Here is a 7,453-nt window from a genome sequence, read left to right as displayed (position 1 = left end):
ACCCTACAATAGTGTAAATACGGTATAACGTAACCGCTTATAGTGCAGGACCGGATATAGTGCGGTTTTTTCAGACTCCCGTTAATTTTCTCATAGCACTCCATGTATACACGTATTGTTTATAGTACAGTTGCGGGGAAATGAAATACCGGTTACAGTGCGGCTGCCTTGGAGTACGGAAGTCAGCGGAGACAGCGAATGCTCCCCTCAAACGGGCGCCCCAAGGAGTGCTCGAGGAAGAAAGAGAGACGAAGTGGAGGAGAAGGGCACGTGGTGCGAACGAACAGCCAGTGAGGCTGAAACCAGAATCTTGAGTGCGAGTCGTGAATTATCACGGCGCGCATAGCGAGCGAGCGCCACGAAACTGCCAACGCCGGCCAACGCTTGCTTCACGATAACGGCAGTAAACGAAACTTCAGGGAACGGGCGGCGCCGGCACATCACGGCGCAGGGGCACACGCGGAGACAGTGGAATGTGAGGGAGGAGGGCGGCAGGGAAGCGGATTTCGCCTCGGCAACTCGCCGCTTCGGTGGCTCCCCTCGCCCTCCCTCGTAGCTCCCTCATAGAATAAAAACCAACTTGCTCCCTCACTTTCGACTGTCACCGTGCACACCCGCCGCCGCTCCAGCTGGCCTGGCGCCAGCTCCCCAAAGTTTCGTTTTTGGCCGTTATTGGGAAGCGGCCATTTGCCGGCGCGGGCAGTTTCGTTGGCCGGCCGGCCTGGGACAGTGCCGCTGCTTCCCTCTGCGCCGTAGCCGCAGCGTGCAAGGTCAACACGTGACTAGAGAGTAGAGGAAGCATAAAGGAGAAAGAAGGGTTCACTGCCATTTTCTACACGCGGCTACGGCTGAGACGTCGGCACGTACACGCATGTTCCGGCGCAACGCAGAATTGGCGACCTTGCCATTTGAGAGAAGGTGAAATTTCCGCCGCATTTTTTTTTTTCTTTTTTGTTTCATTCGCGCGCGACATTGAGGGGTCTCTCCTAAGCTTTTACTCTATTGCGGTGCTGGAGCAATGCCGGTCGAAGGCGCCGCCGCGTGATTTGGTTCGAATTAACGAGATTCGACTGTAAATTGAATGCAAACGTTCTAGCCGCATTCCTTGACTGTTGCATATGCGTGGCGGCTCGGTGCATATGTGCGGGCCTGGAAAATTGTTGCTTTGGTTATAGTGCGGTACCGCTTATAGTGCGTATATTCGCGACTCTGGCAACTTACGTTATAAGCGGTCTACACTGTAATTAGAATTGGAATTAGTGCCGGTTCTACTTTGCGTACTGAAAAACCTTGTTTATTCGGATTTCATGGGACCGGAAAAAAAATGGCCAAATTAACCGAATGTCGAATTATTGCGGCTATAAAGAAAGTAAAAAATGCCTACTATGTCAACCGCCTTTTATTTACTCAATGAATCCGTAAATCCTCTTTCTATTTTGCACAAAAGCAGTGCGGAAACAGCAATTTTTGTCATCTCGTATCTGATTAGCGCTCGCAGTGGCGAAGGCCTTGCGAGTTCCTGTGCAACGCATGTCTTCATCTGAGGCATGCTTTTCACTACCGCGCACACATACATTATCTTTAAATGCGTAAGCATTTCTATGCTTACCCAACGAGAAAACTGTTTGTGCGTCAGTCTGTCCATCCATCTCTCGCATTAGACGATCGCTTTCAAGATAGAGCCTGAAGCGGTGAAAACACAACGTGCCAAGTTAGCAGCAGTCGGCACTGTCTGTCCGCTTTGCAGATCGCTTTCAAGATACGGTCTGTGCGGCCTTGCCAGAGTATGTTTGATAGGTCCGTGCCGCCACCGGAGTCTTTTGATCACTGCTCAAATGGTTTGCCACGTGTGGACAAGGATCTAAAGAGTGATAACAGCTTATGATGATCGGAACGTCATCAGCGCACATGGCGTCCCCACCTGCAGTACTTTGCTTGCGTTATCAATGCACCTTGCGCCTCTGTCCGCACCAGTTCAAGTTGCTGCAGCACTGTCGTTTGTACTGGTCGAATCAAGTGTCTTAACACTGATAATGACACCAGGCTGCGTGGAGATGAGCAAGTGGCACAATGCTTACGCATACATAGAGAACTCCCAGAGAAGTGTCTGCTTGACATTTTTTAGCCATTGAGCTGGTCGCCAACGAATTCTAGACGGTGTGCTTCATCCTTGACATTTCTGCACCGAGGCAAAGCAAAACTACTGATTGCCACAACCGGTGTGGTACAAAACTGCGTCCGCTATTGACGGTGACCTTGTAGTTCTGAAGGCAGGCGGCCAACACACCCACCAAGACAAAATGAAACTACCGTTTGCTGCAACTACGGACAAAGCCACGGTCGCTATCGCGATTATCATGGATGGTGTCTACGCATCTTTGAAGGCACGTGGCCTGATGCTTGCATCGAGTCAAAACGAAACTACTGTTTGCTGCAACTGCTGCAGACTAAACCGTGGTGGGTGTTGACGTGATCATGGGTGGCGACTGCACAATTATGAAGGCACGTGGCCAATCGCCAACGCGGTGTTATGCGCGGCGAATTAATGCAAGATTAAAGGCTTTAAAGGCACAATTAGGCATGAAGCGTTCCGGTCTTGCTGTCACATATGATTTTCGCTGATGACTATGGCGACACAGACTTGGTGAGTGCGGAACCAGGGAATATTTATCAGTAGCTCGCGAAACCTTGAGGAGGGGCCTGCGGAACCCCTGGGTTCCGCGGAACCCACTTTGAGAACCCATGGACTATAGCACAAGACGCATTGGCATCTAGGAGCGACGGCGTTCTTGGTGCAGTGCCAAGCACACTGTCACTGTGCAAAAACACAGTCGCCCGTCGAGACCTCTGGTGCTAGTCTCACAAAATATCCCAAAAGTGAAAGTACAGTAGAACCCCACTGGTATGTTCCCGGGTGCTGCGTTTTCCTGGCTGTTACGTCGTTTTTGGCCGGTCCCGGCACAGCTCCCATAGAACCCAATGCATTGGTAACCCCGCTGTTACGTCGCAACTGTGGGACCGTTCCCACATCATACGTTGCGAACTGCCACCCCGCGCTGGCCCGAGCGGCCATTTTGACTTTTCATGTCGCTTGGCTTGGTTACTTGACGATGGCATTGACCGCCCAAAGTGCCGGGGGCAACACTTCTGACGTATTTTTGGTTTCCGCCAGCAAAAGTATGGCCCTTGAGATCCACATTTGCTATCTAAAGATGGTGTCTATGACGCGTTGCGGCTCTAAAATTGGTTTTGGCTCATAGATGTTCCGTATAAAGTCCAATGGCGATAACGACGTCGCTGTGCGCCGTATGCTGTATGTGCGAGTGAAAGCGTGTGAGGGGAGCCGACGACCGCGTCTGAAACTCGCGCGGGAAAGAAAGAAAAGCAGGGAGGAAGCGCACCTTCTTCCATTGCGCTCGAGGCACCGGCGAGGGAGCAAGGGGGGAGGGATAGCGGGCAGCGTTGTGCTCTGGCATCAACTGCGTACTACGCGGCGGCACGCAGGCCGTATCTTGAAAGCGATCTACGTTGGGGGCAGAGTCTACACAGTGTAGGTGCGTCGGCGGCTCGTAGCTTTGTGCGTGCTGTGTGTTCTCGGCGCTCAGTTTACGCTGAAGCGATAGACAACAGCACGAAGGTCACTTCGCTCGCATCTGCAGCGGCGCTTAAATTCCTCACCCCAGTGTTTGACAGCGTGTGTCCGCGTTGAGTGTGATGTGTTCATGTTTGCCTGTGGGCGCTGACACCATGCTTGTTAAGATAGTTAATAAGCGAATGTTTACAAGTTTATACAGACGATAAAGCTACTATTCTTACATTGTATAGCTGTCTATTAATTTGCTACCGCAATCGATACTTCGGCTGTCGGGTGAAACTACGACTTTTTTTTTCACACGTAACAATTAAAATAATATTGTGTGCAGTTTAACACTACTCCCATTTCTCAATTGTTTCTGTTTCCCGGCTCTTACGTTTTTTGTTTTTTTTTACAGTCCCATGAAAAACGTATCAGCGTGGTTCTACTGTGTCTTTCAAAACTGATTGTTCATGAATACGGTTGAAGTTTGTCAGTAGAGAGGTTTACCTTGTCCAGTAATCGGGTAAACGTGGGTGGACCATGCATTGGGGCATTGGGGCGAAGCCGTAAACGTAAGCGCCCTGAATGGTGCTGCCACCTGGTGGCGCATAGATTTAACAGACAAAAACAGCTAATATTGCAGTAACCGAGTGTATTCTAGTTCGCTGCTGGTGTAAATTTTCGGCAGCAACACGATTACGCCACTGCCGAAAATTTACACCAGCAGCGAACTAGAATACACTCGGTTACTGCAATATTAGCCGTTTTTGTCTGTTTGAGCTCAGCGCCACCAGGTGGCAGCACCATACAGGCCGCTCACGTTGACAGTTCAGCCATAACGCCCCAACGTCCGCCCACGTTTACCCAATTACCGAACAAGCTAAGCCTCTCTAATGTGTGTGTCTGTGTGCACATTGGCTTGCTCTTGGTCTAGACATTCCGTGGCCATGATTTTATAGCAATGCCTTTTACGCGATTCCTTAGCAAGTTTTTCGAGCTTCTTCAGAGGTCAGAGCGATGCTCCGCACCCGTTATCAACATATCAGCCGGCCAGGAGCAGTGCATGATAAGAATGGCATATAATAAAACGGAAGGTGTCGCTACAAAATCGAGGCCCGTATCTCAACCATTGTCATGCTGTTGCTACAGATAGACGAAAATACGGTCAATGCTTGCACCAAATTCTCATCACCGACTACTGCATCGACTAGGCTTCGTTAGTTTTGAATTTGCGGAGCACCGACGACATGGCTGACAACGATGTTGGCAACCTCTCTAAACGAAAATATCGCTATCATCGTAACTCGATCGCCATATTAGCGTATGGTGTTGCAGTCGAAGTCTAAATTTTGCACTGCATGCCGTAAGATGTCCGACATTTTGATCGTCCTTATAGTTTGAGTCTATGGGGCTAGTGGTGGTGCCTTGGGGCTGTCCAAATAATCAAGCATGTCTGAATTATCGGTGGGCAAATAATCGGTCCTTGGCTGTAGTAATCAGTCTTTTTTCACCAAGTGAATGAAAATTCAGTTTATGAAGGATGCTTTACCAATTTTCATTAGTGTTCTTCTTTACCATGCCTTAACTGAGCAAGCTGTTTTCTATCCTGAATTTAAGGTACATGTGAGGTTTCTATGACAACAAGGTGGTTGTAGCAACAAGTCGTAGCACTGAGGTATGAAGATAGGCCAGGGAAATGGCCAGTGGAAGAAAGGCTACCATTAACCTGGGGTTGAACAGCTGTGCCAATTCAGCCATTTTGATACAATTGCTTATTCCTGCGCCAAAGACATGAAATTTGTTGAAATTGCACTCCGCGGCGCCAAAATGCCTTGAGTAGCTGCAAAAGTTCTCAGTCACGCAACCGGTAGTATGTAAACCGATGTCCTAATTTTATCTTTCGCGACAAGCGACCACCACTGTGAAGTCTTAAGCACGAAGGAGAGCTGCGGTACGATGCAAGTTCAACTCGGAGCCCACGCTTTGCCACCACTGCACTGCATGCCAGACAAATCAACCGCATCACGCACCTCGCAGCCTGGATGGCACGAATCGCAGCATATCTTCTTTTTGATACGCTGAGAAATGAAGCAATTTCAAAACGGTGCATCTTGCTATTGTCAGCAGTTCTTAAAAAGCCGTGTGCTACAGCTTCACTTTTGAAGCTGGTTAAGTCTGGCTAAGTCTCTTAAGGCGGCACTTGTGTGGTCGGCACGAAAACTCTCCGCTGGCGGCGCATTGCGCGACACATTGTGGGAAGCTCGCCTCTAGCGTATTCATTCTTTAAGAAAGAGAGAACTTTAGAAAATTCTGCAAGTGGCTGAAAATAATTGCGGGCATTACACTGCCACATGCATGCATCAGCGCAACGAAGTACAGTAGAACCACGCGGTTACGTTCCCGCGTGCTGCGTTTTCTCAGCTGTTACTTCATTTTCGGCCGGTCCCTGCACAGCTCCTATAGAACTCAATGCATTGGTAAACTCGCTGTTGCTGTGCAACTGTGGGATCGTTCCCACATCATACGTTGCGAACTGCCACCCCGTGCCGGGGGCGTCGCCTATGACGTATTTTCGGTTTTGGCCGGCAGAAGTATGGCCTTTGAGATCCGTATTTGCTATCTAAAGATGGTGTCTATGACGCCTTGTGGTCCCAAATTAGTTTTGGCACATATATTTTCCACGTAAGGTCCAAGGGCAATGACGCTGTCTCCGTGCGTCGTATGCTGTATGTGCGAGTGAAAGCGTGCGATGGGAGCTGATGACCGCATCTAAATCTCGCGCGCGCAAGAAAGAAAAGCAGGGAGGGAGCGTGCCTTCTTCCATTGCGCTCGAGGCACCGGCGAGGGGGGAGGGGGAGGGAGGGATCGTTAGCGGCGTTAACTGCATACTGCACGGCGATGCGCGGGCCATGTCTTGAAAGCGATCCATGTTGGCGGCAGAGTCTAGGCAGTGTAGGTGCGTCGGCGGCTCGTAGCTTTGTGCCTGCTGTGTGTTCTCGGCGCTCAGTTTGCGTTGGAGCGATAGACAACAGCACGAAGGTCACTTGCTCGCTGCTGCAGCGGCGCTTCCCGGCTCTTAGGTTTTTTTTTTTTATGGTCCCGTGAAAAACGTATCAGCGGGGTTCTACTGTTCGTGGTATTTGCACCATCTAGACAAAGTCTGCCCGAAAATTTGTCCGTTTTAGCCGATAGACCGTTATAGCCGGCTCCATTGAAAGCAGAATTGGTTGCGTTGATAACGTAGGCAGACCAAACTATGGGAGGAGAATAGTCTGTTATGTTAAAAAGTATGTTGTATGTGCGGATCTGTTGTAACGGGTGTGGACTGTATCCCCTGCTTTCTAAGCTTATAAAAGCCCTCCTTCCTTTACTGAACGGTAACCCTGACCTAGAGCGGGGCTTCGGTGAAAATGAGCACCTTCTAGGTGGACTGAGCTCACTCAGCATTGCCAGCATTATTGGAATCCACCATGTTAAGAGGTTCCTTTAGCGCTCTGATCGTGGTGCAACTAAGTTGCCTCTCAGCCTTGGATCTTTTGAGAAGTATGAAGCAGTCTCGTGCGAAGTATGCACATAGGATGAGTGCTGAAGAAAGCACAGGCAAGCAGAAGGCAATAGAAGAGCCTGCCTTGGAGTAGCCCACTCTTGAAGCAGAAAAGAGAGCTTAGAGGACCAAGTGGCTGCCAGCAAGGCATTGCTCACTATTGCTGAGGAAATGATCAAATCAGGTGGTAAGCACAAAGACATGAACAAGGTAGAAAATGGCAATGTGCTCTTAACGAAAGGAAATGCAAGCTTTCAGCAGACACTTTAAAAAAACTTCGGGAACTAAAAAAAAAAAATTTTTCAATAAGGCGAAGCATTGATGTCATGTCA

The 7,453-nt window shown here is 49.5% G+C and overlaps 1 protein-coding gene across 1 annotated transcript in view; it reads left to right on the top strand.

Annotated features, from left to right (window-relative positions):
- The window catches only part of LOC119441661 (tubulin monoglutamylase TTLL4-like), a 46,357-nt gene that overhangs the window by 13,499 nt on the left and 25,405 nt on the right, over nucleotides 1–7,453 (top strand). The gene's annotated exons all lie outside the window — the stretch shown is intronic.

Source organism: Dermacentor silvarum, chromosome 2 (assembly GCF_013339745.2).
Source record: "Dermacentor silvarum isolate Dsil-2018 chromosome 2, BIME_Dsil_1.4, whole genome shotgun sequence".
In the NCBI taxonomy this organism is placed as follows: Eukaryota; Metazoa; Arthropoda; class Arachnida; order Ixodida; family Ixodidae; genus Dermacentor; species Dermacentor silvarum.
The sequence above is the reverse complement of the archived record's forward strand: the minus strand, read 5'-3'. Positions and strand labels throughout refer to the sequence as shown.